This window comes from Mustela nivalis, assembly GCF_964662115.1.
Source record: "Mustela nivalis genome assembly, chromosome: 2".
Lineage (NCBI taxonomy): Eukaryota > Metazoa > Chordata > Mammalia > Carnivora > Mustelidae > Mustela > Mustela nivalis.
In genome coordinates, this window is record NC_139021.1 from 110,966,208 (window position 1) to 110,989,818 (window position 23,611).

The 23,611-nt window shown below is 38.7% G+C and overlaps 1 long non-coding RNA gene across 3 annotated transcripts in view; it reads left to right on the forward strand.

Annotated features, from left to right (window-relative positions):
- The first annotated feature begins 4,926 nt into the window (after window positions 1–4,926).
- The window catches only part of LOC309859866, a 28,864-nt gene continuing 10,179 nt past the window's right edge, over window positions 4,927–23,611 (forward strand). Inside the window, exons 1-4 of one of the 3 annotated variants that reach the window (XR_014308977.1) lie at window positions 4,927–8,963; window positions 12,393–12,497; window positions 19,710–19,772; window positions 20,479–21,033. This is a non-coding gene — a long non-coding RNA (uncharacterized lncRNA). Of the gene's footprint in view, window positions 8,964–12,228; window positions 12,498–18,532; window positions 18,995–19,709; window positions 19,773–20,478; window positions 21,034–23,611 lie in introns of those variants that run through there. The other 2 variants (XR_014308976.1, XR_014308978.1) reach the window with 2 other exon arrangements.

Here is a 23,611-nt window from a genome sequence, read left to right on the forward strand (position 1 = left end):
CCTTTGCTTAGCCAAACAAACCACCCAGGCACCTCTGGAGTGAGTTTTGAGAAGAGTGTAGTTCCCAGAGAGGAGCAGATCCTAGGTTTTCACAGGAGTGTTCAGAACAAGTGAGATTTGAGAATATTGCCCTATTCAGAAGCTCCCAGGCTGCCTAATGGAGAGAAGCCTGGACCAGGGCAGCTGGGCTGGAAGGAGTAAAGGATGGTTAGATGACCTGGGAAATAGAGCTGCGCTGGAGGCATTCCAGGGATTTGCGGGAAAGGGCCTTAAAACTAGATGTGAGTCTGTTTTGTCTCACCAATCCCAGTTCAACCCCTACTCTTTGTTTTGTGCTCCCTCTTCCCAGATTCTGAGCTCTGCTCACACAATGAATCTGGCATTTAAAGATGTGCTGTTGAGTTCTTTACAAGACAGCAGTACAAGGAGAGTTACCTATTTTTCTTCTTGAAGGTTGAGAAGAAATTGGTGCTGAGAATGTAAGTGAATTTCCCTGTCTTTGTGTTGGGGCAGAACCCAGAGGAGATGCTGAGTTTTCCTACCCCAGTCCTGTACTGACCACATCACCACTGGTTTAAAAAAAGATAGCCATTTGAGAAACTGCAATGCTTTAGAAAAACAAAAGGTACACTCACTTGAAAGTGCCTCCATCTTTTTTTTCTTAGCTTTGGTTGCCTTCTCTAACTTGAGTAAACAAGGAAATACAGATGTAACAACTTTTGTTGTACAACCTTTGCTGAAGGTTTCGTGTTCCTTCATTTAGCGTATTATAATTTGCTTAACCAATTTTTCTCATTTTTAAAATTTCTTTGAAACAGAACAGAGGGGTACAGACATTGTTTTAAAAAAGCTTTGCGCAGTGGCAGTATCGTAGCCAATGAGGTTTATCCGAGGCGCGATTATTGCTAATTGAAAAATAGTGGTGATGCAACATGGAGGCTTAAGTGGGTAGGAGAAGAATCAATGAAACAAGATGGGATTGGGAGGGAGACAAACCATAAGTGACTCTTAATCTCACAAAACAAACTGAGGGTTGCTGGGGGGAGGGGGTTTGGGAGAAGAGGGTGGGATTATGGACATTGGGGAGGCTATGTGCTTTGGTGAGTGCTGTGAAGTGTGTAAACCTGGTGATTCACAGACCTGTACCCCTGGGGATAAAAATATATGGTTATAAAAAATAAAAATTAAAAAAAAATGTCCTAGACAATAGTGTTTTTAAACCATAGAATGGGGCCCGAGAATTTTCGTTTTGAACAAGGTTGCAGGTGATCTTGAGGTCTGTAGACCAGTAGCATCGGATCAGCAGATCAATAGGGCAAAGTTGGCGTGAGCGCACACACACACATCATATAAAGTTAGATAGTTATCAAACTTGCAAATATTTCGGACTTTTAACCATGACTCCACCCACACTCCCTCCCCACCCCCCACCCCCACCCCCAAAAAACATGCATAGAGTATCCCTATTCCTTCCAGAGCCTAAAGACTTTCTGGCATCAAGAGATGAATAAAAAACTTCTGTTTCTCTTTATATAGATGATGAACAACCTTCTTGTGGCAAACCACAAACTAAATGCCTATAATTATTCTTCAGTGGGAGCAAAAGACAGATTACCAAGCAGAACCCAGTTAATGAGGTTTTTTGGGAGAAGGTATTACTAAAGCCCATGTAGAGAGCTTTCCCCTGGTCTTGGTTTGTTTTTGTTTTCCCTTTACAAAGCCTCGAATTTTTATAGAATAAATTGACTGCATGTCCTTAAAATAACTCCAAAATTGTCAGACCCTGGCAACCACTAATCTACATTCTGTCAGTATGGACTTGGATCTTCTGGATCTTTTGTAGGAGTATAGTCATACAAAATGTATATTTTATTTGTGTGTTTCCTTCACCTAGTGTAATGTTTTTAAACTTCATCATATTGGAGCATGTTACAGACTTCATTGTTTTTCTTTTCTGGCTTTATTAAGGTATATTTGACAAAATTAGAAGGTATGTAGTGAACATTGTGATGATTTTGATATTCATATACATTGTGAGAGGATTCCTCCCATCTAATCTAACACATCCATCACCTCACATATTTCTTTCTTTCTTTGTTTTTGGGTTTGGTTTTCTTTTATTTTTGGTGAGAGTATTTAAGCTCTGCAGTCAACAGATTTTAATTGTGATATCAGCTGTAGTCAGTCACCGTGTTATACATGAGATCCTCAGACCTTCGTTTTATAGCTAAGTGTGCCTTTTTACCAAGCCTTCATTTCTTTTTATCATTGAAGAATATTCCACTGTGTAGATGGATCTGAGTTCTGTTCATCCACTTACTGGTTAACGGACATCTGGCTTATTTCTGCTTTACTGTTTTTGTGAATAATGAGCTCTGAACATTCATGTGCAAATTTTGGTAGAATACATGTCTTTGGTTCTTCTGGGTATTTACTGAGAAGTGAAAATGCTGGATCATGCATTAGTTGTAGTTTTAAATTACCGCAGGACCGCCTGTTTTTCACCATGTGCACAATTTTATATTTCCACCAGCAATGCATGAGAGTTCGTTTCCTCTCTTTATTGACAGCACTTGTTGTCTTATTATAGCCATCATAGTGGATATGAAGTAGCATGTCATTGTGGTTTTGATTTGCTTTTCCTTAATGTCTAATGAGTACCTTTTCGTGTGCTTGTTGAATATTTGTATATCTGCTTCGCAGGCATGTCCATTCAAATACTTGGCCTGTTTTTAATTGGATTTATTGAAGAGTATTTTGGGGAATAGATTTTTATCACATATGTGATTTTCAAATATTTCTTCCTGTTCTGTGAGTTGTCTCTTCATTCTCTTGAAAGTATGTCCTTTGATTCACAAAAGGTTTTAATTTGGTAAAGTGTTTTTTATCTCTTTTCCTTTGTTGTTTTTGCCTTTGAGGTCGTATCTAAGAATCTGTTGTCATTCTAAGATCATGAAGATTCACTCCTGTATTTTTCCTTAGAGTGTTATTGTTTCTAGCTCTCACATTTAGGTCTTTGATCTATTTTGAGTTAATTTTTGTATATGATATGAGGAAGGGGTCCATTTTCATTCATTTGCATGTGGATATTCAGTTCCAATACCATTTGTTGAAGAGACTCTTTTTTTCTCCCATTGAATGATCTCGGCACCCTTGTTGAGGGTCAGTTGACCATAGGTGTATGGGTTTGTTTCTGGACTCCCACTTCTGTTCATTTGTGGAAATGATAATATCCTTATATGTATATTATCATGCTTTTCCTTGTGTTTGATACTGTAGCTTTATAGCAAGTTTTTTTTAAGATTTTATTTATTTATTTGACAGAGGGAGAGAGATCACAAGTAGGCAGAGAGGCAGGCATAGAGAGAGGAGGAAGCAGGCTCCCCGCCGAGCAGAGAGCCCGATGTGGGGCTCGATCCCAGGACCCTGGGATCATGACCTGAGCTGAAGGCAGAGGCCTAACCCACTGAGCCACCCAGGTGCCCCTTATAGCAAGTTTGAAGTCAGGAATGTAAGTTCTTCAGTTTGTTCTACTAACAAATATTCTTGACAAACTTGTCAGGATTGTTTTGTCTGCCTTTTTTTTTTTTTTAAGATTTATTTATTTATTTGAGAAAGAGCGAGAGCGAGAGAGAGCACACACAAGCAGGAGGGGCACGGAAAAGAAGAATTTCTAGCAGATCTCTTGCTGACCCCGACATGGGGCTCGATCTGACGACCCCGAAATCGCGACCTGAGCTGAAATCGAGTGCTGAATGCTTAAGCAACTGAGCCACGCAGGTGGCCCTATGTTTAGAATTTAATATTGTGTTTAAGATCTATCCAAATTGGTTACTTCATTCCTTTTAATATTCTGCTATGACAGCATACATTTTAGTTGTCTGTTTCTTAATCATTATTATGAATTATTGTGCAGTGACCATCTTTTACTTTTTCTGTCCCTGTAGAAGAGCAAGCATTTCAAGTATTCTGTAGTGTACACGCATGATACATATTGTTGGGTCAGAGAGACTAAGCATTTCCAGTGTCACTTTATGCTGCCAAATTGGTCTAAGTGACCATACGACTCCCACCAGCTGTTAGGTGACAGGACAGCTTTCTTTGTCTCCTTGTTCACAGTTGATACTGTTATTTCAAAATTATGGCCAGTCTGATGAATGATGAAAAACTTATTGTTTTGATTTGTATTTCTCTGATTTTGGATAAGATTGGGCCTTTCACTTTTCTTCTGTGAAATGTTGATTTACATGTTTTGTATAGTTTTACATACTTTTCTGATAATTTTGTTCTGTATTTCTTACTGATTGATAAATATCCTTTATGAGTGTTGTATAGTAATCTTTGTTCTATTCATTGTAAATATGTTCTCCAGAGTTTGTCTTATTTTTTCACTTTGTGGTATTATTGGTAATATGAAAGTTTTACATGTTGATGTGGTCAGATTTGTGAATCTTTTTTCCACAGTTTTGTTTTGTTTTTTGGTGGTTTTTTTGTTTCATTTTGTTTTGTTTGTTTCAGTTCTCTTATCCTTCAGTGTATTCCCATTGTGGCACATAGTCACATTCCTGTGTCTTAAACTTAGCAGGTATTTCCTCTCTGAGGTATACCATCAAATTGAGACACAATTTGATTGGTTTCTTTCATTTGCTTTTTGTTTTTAGGGTTTTGTTTTCATTTTTATTATTATTTTTGTACAAGCATTAAAAATATTTAAATTTTTCTACAGATGGATTGTGAATATAAATTTAGCAAAGCATCTTCAGAGATCAGTCTGGCTTCTCTCTGTCCCCTTATCTTACTCCTGCCCTTACCCAATGTGGGTAGCCATTTTTAAAAGTTTTTATTTTTTATTTTACTCATTTATTCTTTTAAAATATTTTTATTTATTTATTTGACAGACAGAGATCACAAGTAGGCAGAGAGGCAGACAGAGGGGGGTGGGGGATGCAGGCCCCCTGCTGAGTAGAGAGCCTGATGTGGGGCTCCATCTCGTGACCCCGAGATCATGACCTGAGCTGAAGGCCGAGGCTCAACCCACTGAACCACCTGGCACCCGTAAGTTTTTATTTTAATTCCAGTGAAATCAACATACAATTTCATATTAATTTTAGATATGCAATATAGTGATTCTCATTTTGTTATTTTTAATATAAGAAGGCCCATATGTAGATCTTTGTCATATTGTACTTGATTTTAACTTAAACTTTGTGGGTTTTCTTTTTTTAAAGAGTCTATTTATCTGACAGACAGTGAGAGAGGGAACACAAGTAGGGAGAGTGCAGGAGGGAGAAGCAGGTTTCCTGCAGAGCGGGGAGGGATGCTGGTATGATCCCAGGACCAGGACCCAAGCTAAAGGCAGACATTTAATGACTGAGCCATCTAGGCACCCAGTTCTTTTTTTTATTGTTTTTTTGTGGGTTTTTTTTTTTTGCTGTTTTTGTTTTTTAAGATTTTATTTATTCATTTGAGACAGAGAATACAGAGAGAGAGCCTGAGCAGTTGGGGAGGCACAGGGAGAGGGAGAAGCAGGTGTGCTGGCAGCCAGATGCTGACTCTGGCTGGATCCCAGGACCTGAAGGCAGATGCTTAAGCATTTGAGGCACTAAGGTGCTCCTAACTTAAACTTTGCTTTGTCACTTAATAATGTACTATGGAATTCACTCCATAGTGCCACAAAGAGATATTCCTCAGTTCCTTTTCCAGTTGCTTAGCACTTCATGGTGTGAGTATAACATAACACATTCAACGAGTCCATTAGTAATCAATATCGGGGGTGTTTTTAGTCTTTTGCAAATATAAATAGTGATATACCCTCTTCTTTGATCAGTGTGCCCTTGTCGTTGGTCCCCAGAAGTGGGATTTCTGAGTTAAATGGTAAATTCATGTATAATTTAGCTAACTATTGCCATATTTCACTTAATGGTGGTTAATCTTTTTTGTATTTTGAACAGGATATGAGGATGCTTTTATGCATATAACAAATTAAGTATGTGTGGTTATTCTTTTGGATTTCTGCCAGTCCAATAGGAGGGAAATAGTTCAGTATACGTTTTATTTATATTTTTCTTTTTAAAGGGTAAGCTTGATCTTCTAAGTTTAGTACCATTTGCATTTCTCTTCCTGTGAGTTTTCTCTTCACAGTTCTTGCCCATATTTAGAGGGTTATTGTTTTTTTTTCTTTTTTAGAAATTCTTTATATAGGGACCCTAACCCTTTCTTTGTCATGTAAGTTGCAGACACTTAATTCTGGGTTGTCATTTTTCTTTTGATTTTGGTTTTTCTTTTATTTTGTAGAGGACTAAATTGGTTGGTTTATAATTTTATGTGGTCAGGTCTGTCAGTATTTTATTTTATTGCATCTGGATTTTTACAAGTCTGATGCTCTAGTGACTGAACTATGTGAGCTCTGCATCTGAATTTTTAGTCATGGTTAGGAAAGTTTTATTCTTTCTTAAGTTATGGGGGAACTCACCCATGTTTTCTTCTAGTACTTACATAGCTCTTACTTTTTATTATTATTATTTTTTTACATTTAAACTTGACCAGTCTATTTGCAGTTGTCCTGATGTATAGACGAGAATGAGTTAGGAGTAGGTTAGCTAAGTTTCTTAGGCATTAATGCTGCAATCAAGGTGTTGCTTGGGACTCCTTATCTAAGGCTTGGTTGGGTTCCCATCTGTACATATGTGGCAGAATTTCTTTCTGGACAGCCGTAGGATTCACAGTAGCTTGTTTCTTCTTTGAGGTCAGAAGAAGGGTCTCTGGTATTTTACGTTCTTTAAAAGACTCACATGAGGGATGCCTGGGTGGCTCAGTTGGTTAAGGGTCTGCCTTCGGCTCAGTCCTAATCCCGGGGTCCTGAGATCAAGTCCCATGTCCCATAATCCCGGGGTCCTGAGATCAAGTCCCTTGCACGGCAGGGAGCCTGCTTCTCCCTCTGCCCTCACATGAGCTTGTGTGCTCATGCGCTCTCACTCTCTCTCTCAAATAAATAAATAAAATATTAAAGATAAATAAATAAAAGACTCACATGATTAGGTCAGGCCCACCCAAGTAAATCTTCCCTTTAGGCCAAAGTATACTGATTAAAGGATCTCATTTATACTTGCAAAATCTGTTTTGCCATAGAATGTATCACAATCACAGGGACTTAAGTCTCTTCCATTTAAGAGGAGTTTATGTCACGTTGTTGGATCCATTGGAGGTCGTCATCTTAGATTCTGCCTACCATAATTAGTGTGAGTTTATCCATCCTGTTTCCAAGGTAGCTTTGGTTATTCTTGGCCATTCAAGTTTCTATGTAAGTCTGAGAGTAAGCTTAATCAGTTTCCACAAAAAGATTATCTGCTAAGATTTTAATTCTGATTGTCTTCAATTTATAGGCCAATTTGTGGAGAAATAAGATATTTTTGTAATATTAAATTGTCCAAGCCATGGATATAGTGTATTCATTTACTTAGATATTCTTTGTTTTTGTTTTTTGTTTTTTTTTTCTCAATAATACCTTATACATTTCTGGAAAATAGTCTTGTTTTTCCTATTAACCAATTTTTACTGTTTGACATGAACATTGATTAACTGTTTTGATAACCTGGGAATGATATGCTCTGTTTCTTCATGCTATATTTTTCGCAGTGGTCATTTCATAAATGGGTGGTATAAAACCTATGAACTGTATAAGACAGTCAATTCAGTCATGGGAAGAAAATATTTGAGTATCTCCCTATATTTATTGTAATCCATAAAAAAAAGAATGAAGAAATCCAGTATGCAGTGAAATGGATATACACATTAATGTACTGTAATTATGTAATGTGATAAATACAGCTACATTGGCATCATTACAGTATATAAGCCTATCAGAGTTATACAATGTTACATGCCAAATATATTCATTTGAAAAAATAAAAGTGACTTAGGAAAAATAACAATAATGGAATTTAATAAATATATAAATTGACATTGTAAGTTTACTGTTTATAAAAAAGGGTTTCCTAAAAATAAAAAAGAAAGAAAGAAAGAAAAAGGTTTTCTACATGGAACAGTAACCAAACATTTTGGACACCCCGTCCTACAGGAGTTATGTTCAGAATTATTAAATAGCATTTTCCCTGAAGATGACTGTAGCTCTTTATGTAAACATAGTCCCAGCAGTCCTTTCCTGTGTGTTCACTGACTCCTTTAACTACATTTTTTAAAAAGATTTTTATTCCTTTGACAGAGAGAGAGAACACACACACACAGGAAGAGAGCGAGAAGCAGACACCCCACGGAGCAGGGTGCCTGACATGGGGCTTGATCCCAGGATCCTGAAATCATGACCGGAGCCAAAGGCAAACATTAATCCAACTGGTGCCCCTTAACTCCATATTTTAGAAGTGTACATGGTTATGCTCTTGGCCCAGGTTCATGTTATGTTATCAGTGAAACCCACCCTAATAGCAGGAATAGAACTTTTCTCCCCTCTGTAATCTCACTCTACTTTGCACCTGTTTTACTGTAGTAGGGTTTTATGCTACATGGTAGTTGGATGCTTCATGCTTGTGTTTGTCAGATTATATGCTCCTTGAGAACAGTGACATGGTTTTATTGGTTTTCAGATTCTCAAGGTAGGAGAGTTCTTTATGGCATGTAGGCACATGATGGGAGGCCGGTAACTTATCACACTGGTGAGGAATGTCTGCCATGCTTTCTCCTCCAACCAAGTTCAAAGGTAGGCATGCCAGAACACATTTTCTAATTGTGAATAGTGAACTCCGTTAACAGTTCTTCGACAGCTTTTCCATGTCTTCCCATTGTGATTACTTACATTTGAACACAAATGTGCTGTTTCAGGCATCCTTATCATTTGCGGATGTGACTATGGGCTTTACCCAGGAGGAGTGGCAGCACCTGGACCCTGCTCAGAGGACCCTGTAACAGGGAGGTGATGCTGGAGAACTATAGCCACCTTGTCTCAGTGGGTAAGAATTGTTTCCCGTGTAGACTCCTAGTATGCACTTTCATTCTTGGGCCCAGTTCGGCCTCTGGGCTTGTTTCTGTGAAATGAGCGCAACACTCGGTTTTCCTCAATTTGGAGCTGCAGCAATGCCAGCCCCAGTGAGCTGGCTCTGTGATGACCAAGAGAGCATGCTGTTCTGAAGGCTACTCCAATGAGGAAGGAAGGCACATCCTCTTTGATCTGTAAACCGAGACCAACACATGTGCAGAGCACTTGTTCATAATGAATTACCCCTCTAGCCTAAGGGATGACTCTGTTCCGTCTCCCAAGTAAACCTTTTGCAGTGTGGTCTTCCTTGAAAAGCTCACATCCTTTTAGCCCAAGTAATGGAAAAGGAACCAGCACAAATGCATGCAAAATGATTATAAGAAAAAAGGGGTGAAAAGTATTGGGAAGAAAGGTAGTTGGTGATGGAATTGTCATCTGATCAAATTGGTCATAAAGTAGGTAAATTATGTGACCAAATATTAAATCGTGAGTTTCCAAAGGGTGAACTAATTGAATTAATTATCTCTGTGATACAAGTATTTAAGAAAGATATTAATAAGGGAATAGCAAACACATGGCAGGGTGTCAAACTGAGAAAAGAGAACAGAAAATAAAATTACAGTAAAGAAAGCAAATCGAGGGTGCCTGGGTGGCTCAGTGGGTTAAAGCCTCTGCCTTCGGCTCAGGTCATGATCTCAGCATCCTGGGATAGAGCCCCACATCGGGCTCTCTGCTCAGCAGGGAGCCTGCTTCCTCCTCTCTCTCTGCCTGCCTCTCTGCTTACTTGTGATCTCTGTCAAATAAATAAAATAAACAAAACCTTTAAAAAAAAAAGTATAAACTTCCCAGATGCCTATTTTAGGAAGGCCCTGTGTATGTGTATCTTGCCTCTTCTGATGCTCACAAATATTGTGACAAAGGTCTTATTATCCAAATTTACAATGAGGAAACAAAGGCTCATAGAGATTAAGTGACTCGTCTAAGCCACCCAGGTGCCCCAGTTACCTTTAAATATGGCTGCGTTTCATCTGTATGGCACAGAACTGGTGCTAATCCTTCTTTTTAGGATTACTCACAGATGTGCTTTCCTGCCATATAAGTCTACATTTTATTCCTAACGTACTTGGGGATTTTTGTGAGTTAATACATGAAAAGTACATGGAACAGTGCTTGGACCATGGCAATGGTTAGTTTTCCTGTTAACTTTTCTTGTTGTTAATATCATTATCATTGGTTTTAAGCACATTTTCAAATTTAAGCTCAGCTTTCCACAGCTTTTAAAATGTTTCTTCATTCCTTTAATTTACGTTATCTACTATAGAATCTGATTCCTGGTAGTGTATGCATGTTGAATGAAGAAGCTATTCTCTGAGTTCTAATTTCTTCAAACAGAGCATATCTTACTTTGTTATATAACATATAGTGGCTATCGGATCATTACTTAATTCATTAACTGTGCTTCTTGATGAGTGAGAGAACCTTTATATTCAGAAAATACTATAAGGAATTAATTTCTAAATGGACATGTTGGGTTATAAACCTGTAGGTTCTTGTTCAAAATTACAGATTTGTAGAAAACTTGAACTTTATTTTGAAAAAGCACCCCACTTGTTAAGGACCATTACTTTCATAATCACTCAGGTGTATTCAGAGGAAATCAGATATAAATACTTGCCACACATCATAGATTGTAATTGGAAAAAGAAAAAAGATTACTGAGTATTTCAAATTTTGGCAGTTATCAGGGTATGTTTATGTTTCAAAGGAGTATTAGCCAACATTCTTATAGAATGAGATGTATAGAATGTGATTAGTTTTGAAAATTGATGCATAAGTAGGACTTGAAATGGTGGAGATGTTTGTGAATACTTATTATGAGACAATGTCATTTTCCTAAAGAGCGAAGTTCTGAGCAAGTCCAAAATGGGAATGTAAGCCAGCTGAGTTGAAAAGTCTTGCTTGAAATTGAATGATTTTTGACAAATTAATAGTCTGGCATTTCTGCAAAGAAGATATTTATTATGGACTAGTGAAGCAATCACTTGAATACCCAATATGTATGTAGTTGAGGACAAGTTCCCCCTCCACCCTAGCATTATAACTGCAATATGTTTCCTTTAATGGTGCTTGGAGACAATGGGATTTGAAGAGGTTTTTAAACAGGGTCATCATTGTTACGCTGTATGTACTGAGCAAGAAGGTAATGTGAAGTATAGCTGAGAATTCCTAGGGTGAATAGATAGATCATTGAGTGTTTGGGGTCAGGTCTTCCATGGTTATACATACACATAAAACCAAGAAATGTAGAAATCTGGGTGTAAAAGAAAAATTCTTACTAATAATATGTCAGAGCAAGTTTATAGTGGGGAGAAATTAGCATTTGGTGGTAGGATATCTGACCAAATAAGCTTGAATATACCACAACTAAAAACAACGGAAGGATTTGATTGTCTTTCCATCTTCTTCCTCATCTTTTTAATTTTAATTTTCCTGGTAGACATTTGTATTTCTCTCTCTCTCTCTCTCTCTCTCTCTCTCTTTTTTAAAGATTGTATTTATTTATTTGACAGGCAGAGATCACAAGTAGGCAGGGAGGCAGGCAGAGAGAGAGAGGAGGAAGCAGGCTCCCTGCTTAGCAGAGAGCCCGATACAGGGCTCGATCCGAGGACCGTGGGATCATGACCTGAGCCGAAGGCAGAGGCTTTAAACCACTGAGACACCCAGGCGCCCCGACATTTGTATTTTTTATAAGTAACATGAATAGAAGGTAAATTAGAAACTATATTACAGGACTCTCTTCCTAGGCACAAAGAAATCAGTGCTTTCAGAAATTTAATGTGGTATTAACAGTATACTAAGATAATGTATATATAACAAAACAGAAGTAGTTTTAAAGGGGGGGAGAATGAAACTGGAAACATGTAAAGTTTAGAGAGAATTTAGGTGCACTAATGTAAGTTTGAGAGGAAAATTATGTAAAGTCTGATCCTTCTAAACGATACCAAATCATTCCTCTATTTCTTTAGGGCACTCTTATCTACTAAGTGTCATGGCCTCTCTGGTCTCTGCATTTCCCCTTCCTAGATGAGCCTTTTTTTTTTTTTTAAAGTCTTTTCTTCACCATGCTTTATATTTATATGTAATGTACATATTAAGTCTTGAAGTAAAGACTTAATTGTAAATTGCCAAATGTAGATGTGTGTGTTCTAAGTTTTTAATCCCCTTTTCTACCCTTTCAGGTTTTGTTTTTCTAATCCAAATGGATGGGACAATATGACTGTTTCGACCACTCATTTCACAAAACTAAGTCAGTGCTGTAGAGGAGCATTTGTTTTAAGTGTAATTTCATCATAATTAAGATACATTTCATGGCTTATGGTTTGTTGGTCTTTGTCATCTTTAGAAGTCTACAAAGTTGATAGCCAAGCAGAAGAGACTCAAGAAACCCAGGACAGATGTTTCTGGCAAGCTCCATTTATCAACAACAAAACACTGACTGTGCACAGAGGTAATGTATTAGGAAAGATTTTTAATTTCAGCATAGACACAGTTCCTTCCATAAAAATACCGTGTTGGGGTGCCTGGGTGGCTCAGTGGGTTAAAGCCTCTGCCTTCGGCTCAGGTCATGATCTCAGGGTCCTGAGATTGAGCCCCACATCAGGCTCTCTGCTCGGCAGGGAGCCTGCTTCCTCCTCTCTCTCTCTGCCTACTTGTCATCTCTGTCTGTCAAATAAATAAATAAAATCTTTATTTATTTATTTTTATTTTTTTTTAAATTTTATTTATTTATTTGTCAGAGAGAGAGAGCGAGTGGGAGCGAGCACAGGCAGATAGAGTGGAAGGCAGAGTCAGAAAGAGAAGCAGGCTCCCTGCGGAGCAAGGAGCCCGATGTGGGACTTGATCCCAGGACGCTGGGATCATGACCTGAGCCGAAGGCAGCTGCTTAACCAACTGAGCCACCCAGGCGTCCCAATAAATAAAATCTTTAAAAAAAAAATACTTTGTAGGTGTGACTCCTGTGGTATGAATTTGAAATGTATTTCAGAATTAATTATTAATAAGATAACCTATTTAAGTAAGAAGGCTGTTGGCCTCAATACAATAAGGAACAATTGTTCCTGCAGATTAACCATGAACAAACTCAAATGGGAAAGAAACCTTGTGAATTCATTCAAAATGGAAAACACCTCAGTCATAATGAAGATTTAATCCCGTATCAGAGAACTAAAAATATAGAGCAATGCTTTGTTCAAAGCAATAAGGAATACAAGGAATGTGGGAAAGCTTTCCATGAGACGGCAGTTGTCATCCCATATAACCAAGCTTACATAGGACAGAGTCCTTGTGAACATAATGAATCTGATAAAACATTCTGTAGTAATTCAACCCTCATGGTCAGTAGGATGGCACAAAGAACAGAAAATATGAGTTTAAAGAATATGCTACAACTTTTGAGAAATCATCTCTCTTGGAACAAAGAGTTCATTTAGAGGTGAAAGGTTATGAGTATATTGGAAGAGTGGATAATTTCATGGGAGATCAGGCTTTCTTGGCACAGGAGAGAGAATATTTGAATATAACAACTTGGGAGAACCCTTTTGGGAGAAGTCAGTTCTTAATATAACTCAGAGAACATACTTAGGAGACAAAGTCTATGAATGTAATGAATGTAATGAATGTAATAAATGTGGAAAAACATTCTGCAAAGAGTCAAAACTCACCAAACATCAGAAAACACATACAAGAGAGAAACCCTATGAATGTAAGGAATGTGGGAAATGCTTCTCTCGCAAATCTCTCCTCACTATACATCAGCGAGGCCACACAGAAGAGAAACCTTATGAATGTAAGGAGTGTGGGAAATGCTTCTCTAGAAATTCACACCTCATAATTCATCAGAGAACTCACACAGGAGAGAAACCGTATGAATGTAAGGAATGTAGAAGAAGCTTTTACCATAAGTTATATCTCACAGTACACCAGAGAATTCACACAGGGAAGAAGCCATATGAATGTAATCAATGTGGAAAAACCTTCGTAAGTAACTCAGTCCTCACAGTACATCAGAAAACACACAGACGAGAAACCCTATGAGTGTAATCAGTGTGGGAAATTCTTCTCTAGAAACTCCTACCTCAGAGTACATCTGAGAACTCACACAGGGGAGAAGCCCTATGAATGTAAAGAATGTGGGAAGTTCTTCTCTAGGAATTCATACCTGACAGTACACCAGAGAACTCACACAGGAGACAAACCTTATGTGTGTAAAAAATGTGGGAAGACCTTTTGCCATAAGTCAGACTTTACAATACATAAATTATCACACAGGGGGGAGAAATCATACTACTGTACTCAGTGTGGGAAAGCCTTCACTTGCAGCTCAGTCCTCAGATCACATCAGAGAACTCACACAGGTGAGAAGCCCGATGGATGTAATCAGTGTGGGAAGTCATTTTCTGAGAAATCAGTTCTCACAGTACATCAGAGAATACACACAGGGGAGAAACCTTGTAAGTGTAGTGCATTTGGGAAGTCCTTCTATCATAAGTCAGATCTCACTAAGCATCAGAGAACACATACAAGAGAGAAACCCTGTGAATGTAATCATTGTGGGAAAACCTTTAGTTGCAACTCGAGCCTCAAAGTAAATCAGAGAAGACACAGAGAAACCCTGTATTGAGAGTGAGAAAACCAAGAAATCAGTTATCACAGGACATACAAGGTTACACACAGGGGAAGAAAATTTATAAATACAGCAGTGAGAGAAATATTTCTCTTGTGATCCATACCTCTAAATACCACAGAAAATCCACAAAGGACGTGACCCCTATGAATGTAAAGAATGGCAAATTTTTACCCTAAGTCATCTTCCAAAGTAAACAAGAGAATACTCATAGTGGGAAATCACAATTAGATGGAGAGGCAGGCAGAGAGAGAGAGAGAGGGAAGCACGCTCCTCGCTGAGCAGAGAGCTTGATGCGGGACTCGATCCCAGGACCCTGAGATCGTGACCCGAGCTGAAGGCAGCGGCTTAACCCACTGAGCCACCCAGGCGCCCCATATATTTCTTTTTTAATTTAAAGTGAATTTTTTTTATAGGATAGTGTTACTCTTGCTTTCTTATCCTTTCTGATAATCGCTAGCTTCTATTTTAATGCTTTTATTTGGAGCAACTTCTTAGGTGAACTACCATCTTGCTATTTTTTTTAAATTGAAATACTTCTTTTTATGAGATGACTACAGATTCCAGTGCACTTTTAAGAAACGAAATATGCAAGTCCTGGGAACAGTTCACCCAGTTTTCACTAATGGTAACATTTTGCAAAACTGTTGTATAAATATCATATCCAGAAAAAATATATCATATCCAGGAGATTGACATTGATAAAATTTTGAGGCCTAAGAAAGATCTCTCCAGTTTTTCTTCTCTTCATTTGTTTGTATACATTTAGTACAGTACAACTTTGTCACTTGTGTAGGTTTTGTGTATCTGCCCCTATAGTCAAAATACTCTATAGTTCCATTATCATAAGGACCTCTACTGTTGGCCCTTTTATAACCACAGCCTCTTCACTCCTGTGCGCTCTGCCACTGTCAGTTCAAATGTTACATAGATTTGTATGTATGTCACTTTGGGATTAGTTTCTTTCCCTAGACATAACACCTTGAATATTCATCTAAGTTATTGTATCAATGGTTCATTCCTTTTAGTAGCCCAGTAGTGTTCCATTTTATTTATTTATTTATTTATTTATTTATTTATTTATTTATTACAGTTTGTTTAATCATTTATTGATAGATCTTGGGTTTTGCAGTTTGGGGCTATTACAAATAAGCTGCTATGAATGCACTGTTTTGTCTTCCCAATAATAAATATAAATTCCTTCCCCAAAATAAATATAAATAATAAAAATCATCTAGTTTCTCTGCATCTTCTCCATAATTTGTATTAGGACTATTTTTTTGTTTTAACAGTTCTGATAGGGGTGGCTTAGCTTGTTGAGGGTCTCTCTTCAGCTCAGGTCATGATCCTGGGGTCCTGGAATTGAGCCCCTGAATCGGGTTCCTTGTTCAGTGGGGAGCCTGCTTCTCCCTCTCCCTTTGCCTTTCTACCTGCTTCTTGTGTGTGTGCACATGCTCATTCTTGCTCTCTCTCCCTGTCTGTGTCAAATAAATAAAATCTTGAAAAACCTCTGATAAGTATGTAGTGATAGTTTGTTGTCATTTTATCTTTTTTTTATTATTTTTTAAAGATTTTTATTGTCAGAGAGCACATTAGGGGGAGTGGCAGGCTCCCCGCTGAACAGAAAGCCCAAGGCAGGACTCCATCCCAGAAACCTGGGATCATGACCTGAGCCAAAGGCAGATGGCTTAACCCACTGAGCCGCCCAGGTGTCCTGCTTGCATTCCCTAATGGTGTTTCAGATGTTTTCATTTGTTTATTTGCTGTCTTGTGTTGCTCTTTGTTGAAATACTTCTTCTTGACTTTTGCCCATTTTCTAACTGGCTTGTGGTTTTGCTGATGAGTTTTGAGGTCCTTTGTACATTGTGGATTATAGTTCTTTGTCGGACACACGCATACCTCAGAGATATTGCAGGTTCAGTTCCAGATCATGACAATAAAGTGAATGTCACCGTTAAGCAAGTCAAATGCATTTTTTGTTTCCCAGTATTCATCAAAGTTATGTTTATATCATACCATAGTCTACTAAAGTGCTCAGTAGCATTATATCTAAAGAAAAAAATAGTACACACCTTGATTTTAAAATATTTCATTCCCCAAATATGCTACCCACTGTCCTTCAGTTCTCAGGGAATCATACTCTTTTTGCTGGTTTGGGTCCTCAGTGTTGTTGGCTGCGGACTGGTCGGGGTGGTGGTTGCCAAAGGCTGGGTGGCCGTGGCTGACTCTAATGGCAACAAGGCACACTTTGCTGTATCAGCTGATGCTTCCTTTCACAAATAGTAGCATGTGGTGCTGCTTGATAGCATTTTACCCACAGAACTTCTTTCAAAACTGGAGTCTGTCCTTTCAAACTCACTGCTGCTTAATCAGCCACATTCTGTGATAGTCTAGGTCTGTTCTTGACATTTCAGCCATCTCCACAGCATCTTCAGAAGTAGATTCCCTTTTATCCATAAGAAGCAACTTCTTGTCTGTTCAGGTTTTATCATGAGATTATAGCAGTTCAGTCACATCCTCAGGCTCCACTTCGAATTCTGGTTCTTGTGCTGTTCCCACCACAGCTGCAGTTACTTCCTTCCCTGCGGTCTTGAACCCCTCAGAGTCCTCCCTGAGGCTTGGAATCCGTTTCTTCCAAACCCCTGTTACTGTGGATACATTGACCTCTTGGCGTGAACCACATGGGAATCTGGAATAGGGAATCCTTTTCAGAAGACTTTCAATTATTTTTCCCAGGTCTGTCAGGGAAATCACTTATGGCAGTTATAGCCTTTTATTTTTTTTGAAGATTTTATTTACTTATTTGACAGATAGAGATCACAAGTAGGTAGAGAGGCAGGCAGAGAGATGAGGAAGAAGTAGGTTCCCTGATGAGCAGAGAGCCCGATGTGGGGCTTGATCGCAGGACCCTGGGATCATGACCCAAGCTGAAGGCAGAGGCTTTAACCCACTGAGCCACCCAGATGCCCAGTTATAGCCTTTTAAAATCTATTTCTTTTTTTTTTTCTTTTTTGAGAGACAGAGAGAGAGCGCAAGCAGGGGAAGGCACAGCGGGAGGGGGAGAAAGAGAATCTTTAGCAAGCTCATTCCCAGCTGAGAGCTGATGGGGAGCTTGATCTCATGACCCATGAGATCACGATCTGAGTCAGAATCAAGAGTTGGGTGCTTAACCGACTGAGCCACCCAGACACCCCCAAAATGTATTTCTTAAAGAGTTAGACTTGAAAATCAACATTATTCCTTGATCCTTGGGCTGCAGAATGGATGTTGTGTTAGCGGACATGAAAACAAGATTAATCTCATTGTCCGTCTTCATCAGAGCTCTTGGGTGACTGGACGAATGAGCAGGAATCTTTTTATCTGGGTGATACATGTCAATAATTAATGGACTTAAAATATTCCATATACTGTGATGTCAACAGATGTGCTGTTATGCAGACTTCATTGTCCCATTGATAGGATACAGGCAGAGTAGATTGAGCAGATTTATTAAGGACCCCAAAATTTTTGGAATCATAGAAGAATATTGGTTTCAATTTAAAGTCATCAGCTGCATTAGCCCCTGCTGAGAGTCAGCCCATCTTTAAAAGCTTTGAAGTCAGGCATTGACTTCTCTCCAGCTATGAAAGTCCTAGATGGCATCCCCTTCTAATAGAAGGATGCTTTGTCTACTTGAAAATCTGCTGGTCAGTGTAGCGCCTTCTTGAATGATCTCAGCTCCATCTCCTGGAGAGCTTGCTGCCGCTTCTCCATCAGCACCTGCTGCCTCACCTGGCACTTTGATACTTCGGAGATGGCTCCTTTTCTTAACTGTCATGAACCAACCTCTCTAAGCTTCTAACTTTTTTTTTTTTTTTCAGCTCACTGACCTTTCTCAACCTTCACAAAATTGAAGAGAGGTAGGACCTTGCTCTGGAGTAGTCTTTGGCTTAAGGGAATGTGGCTGGTTTGACCTTCTATCCAGATCACACAGACTTTCTCTGGATCAGCAATAGGGCTGTTTTGCTTGCTTAACATCTGTGTGTCCACTGAAGTAGTACTTCTGATTTCATTCCAGAACTTTCCTTTTGCATTCATGACTTGGCTGAGTGTCAGAGGAGGCCTAACTTTTGGCCTGTTTTGGCCTCTGATGTGCCCTTTTCACTCAATGAATCATTTATAGCTTTTGATTTAATTTAAGAGACATGTTGACTTTTTGTTTAATACCTAGAGGACATTGTAGGGTACAAACTGGCCTAGTTCCAGCATTGTTGTGTCTCAAGGAATAGAGAGGCTCTTGGAGAGAGAGAGATGGGGGAATGGCTGTTTGGTAGAACAGTCATCACACACATTTATGATTAAGGTGATCGTCTTGGCTGGGCACAGTTATGGTGCCCCCAAATAATTAAAATGCTAACATCAGGATGACTGATTACATTGCCATAACAAAAATAATAACAGTGAAAAAGCTTGAAATGTTGTGAGACTTACCAAAGGGTGACAAAGAGATATGAAGTGAACAGATGCTTTGGGAAAAATGGTGCCAACAGATTGGCTGGAACCGAGCATCACCACAAAATTTTAATCTGTAACAAATGCATTATCTGTGAAGTGCAGTAAAACAAAGCACAATAAAAATATGCATGTATTTGAAAATCTTTCAAATTTGGCAGAAAACATAAATACACAGATTGAAGAAGAAAGGTAAACCACCAGAGGATAAATTAAAACAAGTCCATGCAGAGACACATTATAATCAGCCTAAAAACTAATAACAGAAAAAAACCTTGAAAGAAGTGCAAGAAAAATTATTAACTTTTAGGGAGCACCGAAACAAATGGCAAGAGATTTCTCATCTGAAACCTTGGAGGCCAGAAGTATATGGCATAAAATTGTCTAAACCATTAAATAATTGTCTACTGTGTATCTGTATTAAAAATAGCTTTTGGAAATAAAAGTAAAATATTTTCTCAGATAAAGGAATACAGTTTGTTGCTTGGTGACCTATCTTCAAACAGTGGCTAAAGGAGGTTTTTTTTTTTTTTTTTTTTTCTCAAGAAAATGATAACAGAAGGAGTCTGGAAATTCAGAAGAAAAAGAAGGGAATGGGTAAAAATATTGGTAAGTATAAAACTATTTTCATAGGTTTCTTAAATTATTTCATACTGGAAGCATTTGACATGGTACTCGGTATATATAGAGAGAAAATACTAAGGAAAATTATATTTTGAAGTAGGACCTGTAAAGAACATGGGTAGTAATTTTCCATATTTCATGGAGTGATAAAACATCAGTATTAGTGGACTGTGAGCAAACAGTAAAAAAATGGTTCCTCCCCCTCAAAAAATACACTGAATGTTAACTTTCTCCCGGTCATCCCTGAACAGAATCTGTACTGAGGTGTGTCCTTTAGTTTCATTCACATTCCACAGTCACATTAGCCATTGTCCTCTCCAGTAGCACTTTATTACTGTCCCTCCTTAACTGTTCAACTCTGTCCCTCCCCTCTCCGTTTCCCGAGGTGACCTCCAAAATAAACTATCTGTGCCTAATTCTGTCTCTGCTTTGGTGAAAACCCAGTGTAGTTCTAATGGTGCCCACAGTGGTCCCTTCAATGAGAACTTGACTTGGAATTTAAAGCTCCATCGCTTAGTAGTCACATTTCGCTGAAGGGCACCTCGCTGATAGTCTGAGGCTAGCCCTTGTCATCCTGCACGGAGGAGGGTGAGGACGGGTACATTTGTCCTGTGTAGTTGTGGTGGCACGTGGAACAGGATTGGGCAATGACAGGTTTATGAGTGGCGGAGTTCCTGACTTTCTGCCGTAGAGGCCTCGAAGATACAGGTTCAAGTTAGCTGTCAACTCCGGGCACACAGTCAAGGATAGTAGACCTCCATAAAAGCATTCAGAAGACTCTTCTGTCCTGAGAAGTGAGGTTGTGTCCTGTTAAGCCCTGCCCAAGGTTTAACTTCAGGATAGCAGGAGACTGCAGCGGGGCAGGCATTACAGACTTCTTGTGTGAAATTCAGGCATCTCCTAAAGAACGAGTGGAAAATTGGGATCTCAAATGGGGAAATTTGCAGCTGTTTACCCAAGACTCTTGATCCCAGAGGTTCTGTTTAACTCTCCAGGCTGCCAGAAGCAGCGGTTTCTGTTTAATGGAGAGAGTACCCTGCCACTTGCTGGAGACCGTACAGATGCCTGCAAGGAGGCCAGAGCCTTTCAAGACCATACTTGGCCTTCTCGAAAACTCCCATCCCTCTCCTCATTTCCTTCCTTCATATTTAATGTAGCTGTTGATGGATTTAGTTCTGTACTTCCATTATTTATGTTTGATCCCTCTTTTTCTGTTGACTGATCTCTTGCCCTTTTGCTGTTGAATTTGAATATTTTTTGAATCCCACTTTAATTGATCTGTTGGCATTTTAGCAATATCTCTTTGCCTTATATGTGTAGCCGCTGCTAGGGCAACTACTTCAGTATACATCTTCAACTTTTCACCTTCTAGTTGGAGGTAACCAGGTACCATTTCACATAAAATGTCAAAAACCTTGCTCCCATAACTGGTATGCTCCCTCCCACTTTAGTGGCCTCTGGGCCCTACAGAGTTAGCATGGTCACTTTTCAGAGGACCAGCCCTGTGACCCTGCAATCCCATTCCTCTTTGTTAACTCCTGGAGCTTTGGTTTTAAAATTGTAGGATGACATCTGTTAGTAGGCTGTTCTTTCAGTGGATGTGTTCATGGGTTCATATGCAAGCTAAAATAGAAATAAAATAGTGCATTATAAATAGTGAGGGTATCTTTTCAGCGATTTGTTTAGGATATACTTCAATTGTATTTGTATATACTACAAATATTTTTTGTCTTTCTGCCTTAAATGCTTTTACTGTATATAGTGACATGGCTCATCTGATTATATCCTCAGTGTTTTCTCATGTGTAATGTCCTTTGAGGACTTCCTTGACAACCCACACCCCCATCAGTTCTCCAGCTTTCTTTCTTAGGTTTTCATAACAAGTATCTTACTACCTACCCTGCCTTCCCCAGCTAGAAGTAAACCTCGGTGAACACATGGAGTTTTCTTTTGTTCACTGCTGTAAACCCCATGCCAAGAATAGTGCCTGGTACATAATAGGTGTTTAAGCATTGTTGAGTTCTTATTGCTCCTGGAGAATACTGCATTGCTTAAAGAGAACTGAAGTTTAAAAAAAGAAAGAAAGAAAGAAAGAAAGAAAGAAAGAAAGAAAGAAAGAAAGAACTTACTTAGAGAAACTTATTTAGAGTAAGTTTTCTTACTTACTTACTTACTGAGAGTAAGTTTCTTAGAGATACTTTGTAACCTTTTATTTATTAACAGGGGGGTAGGTATTATTCTTTTATTATTCTCCATTCTTTTCTGTTTTATAAAGTATTTTATTTTTAAAATGACCAGGCTTCCAGTACCTTGAAAAGATTATCTGTAGTACAAAACCTTGCACCTCTCCTGGCCCTAGTGCTTCTCTGGGAATTGGACTCATGACATTGAGGGCACATGTCCTGGAGGTTTCCAGAAATGGCAGTTCTTTAGTTTTATGGTATGAACATTTTGCCGCTAGAAGAGGTAGGGGGATGGTCTGAGATACTGAAATCACCCACCACCTCTGCTCTCAGTCTCTTCAGGGGAAGATTTGGTCAATCTTAAAGCTCCCTTAAGGGGGATTCTGGGATGAAATGGATTGGCAGGCACCATGGGGAAAGTTGAGGCCAGTCTTGTCACAGACATGTGAGATGGGATGGTCACAGTCTTGCAAGGACTCCCCCCAGGGTGTGACAAGAGTTTGAGGGGAAAGACAATTTCAAGCCAAGGGAATGATGAGATGAGATAGTGTGAGATGTTGCTCATGCTGTTGGAGCCTCTGAACGGTTATCTGTAATTAGGGAGTCCATATTCCATCAAAACGCTAATTAAGAGATATCCTTTACACAAATTTACTCATACAATAGAGCAATGCTAAAATGCAGGATTCATTTATGAGGATAAATGGGAAATCATGGCTACAATGAGAACAGTGAATCTTAACTATTCTGTTTTTGTAGGTAAACTTAGTATTTTGGCAGCTAACAGAAGCCAGTCTTGGAAGTCTCCCTTTAAGTAGCCTACCCACGACATCCAAGAATATATTAATTTTTATGGATTCTCTGAAAAAAAATTGAGAGTTAAACGGTTAAGTATTACTCAGAGGCTGTCTCTTATAATGTCAGTGTTCTTCTCTTAGCTTCTCCACATTAGTTAGATCTGTATTCTTTTCCTCATTAGAATTTCTCAGTTTCCCTCATTTGGTCAAAACGTTTTTGACCATTGAAGCTTTTAGTCTCTTCAGTGCAGAATCACCATTTATTGTTGGCTGACCGTACTGGTGGCGCGGCAACAGTTAAGCATCTGGGGATCAGACATGGATAAAGATTCTTTCTGTGCAGTGGTCAACGTAAGTGTTATTTCTAGGTATTACTCCAATGAATGGATGTATTAGCCTGTGGGGCCTTTACAACGTAAGCTGTTTTGTCCATTTGTTCCAAAGGTAGAAATAAATAGATCAAATATTCTGGTAATTTGTATCGGTGGTTTTATTCTTGTAGCATTTATTATTAAGTGTATAAATACAGGAGATGATCATTTTCAATATGATTTTAAGACTGACATTGATTGGTACCTCTTTTAACATAAACTCGTTAGAGAACATGTAGAGGTATTTCTGGTGACTTCACTTTTGGAAATGCAGTTCTTACCTTTCAGGCATACATTTTACATGACATTAGATATTTGATAATCCCAGTTTATGAGGGGGAAAATTCAAGTTGTTCCTCAGGTCATTTAGTAACAATTTCATGAGGGTTTATAAGCATTTTAGAAGTATAGATCACATTATCATTATCATGAGGAATAGTCTCTTACCTGAAAGCATTATGTATTGTCATGTT